The sequence below is a fragment of the Camellia sinensis genome, chromosome 3 (assembly GCF_055761805.1).
Source record: "Camellia sinensis isolate YWXY chromosome 3, ASM5576180v1, whole genome shotgun sequence".
NCBI classification, from domain to species: domain Eukaryota; kingdom Viridiplantae; phylum Streptophyta; class Magnoliopsida; order Ericales; family Theaceae; genus Camellia; species Camellia sinensis.
In genome coordinates this window covers 41,183,931-41,184,306 of record NC_138963.1, presented here as the reverse complement: position 1 = coordinate 41,184,306, position 376 = coordinate 41,183,931, and positions in this window count along the sequence as shown.

The window sequence follows — 376 nt, the reverse complement described above, 5'->3', positions numbered from 1 at the left end:
AATCAACTTAATTTTTTTACATGAACAATATTCTTAGCAAATCTTATAAGATGAACGATTTGAATCATTGAAGTAGACCATAATGGAGAGAAGTAAAGTAATAGATTGGGCAGAAGCTAAGTCTACAATTTAATACAAAGTAGTTATCTTTTTTCCCGAAAATCTTGTGATTTATTTTATTCATAGTTGTTTGATAATTATACTTTAAAGGGTTAGTTATATTTTTTATTTTCAAATTATGAATACTTTTTATATATTGGAGATCAGATTGAAACATTGGAACCAAATTGAAACATTTCTATACACTTGCGATCAAATTGATATAATTTACAAAAATTAAGGATCAAAATGACACAAGATTCATCATTTTGAAGAC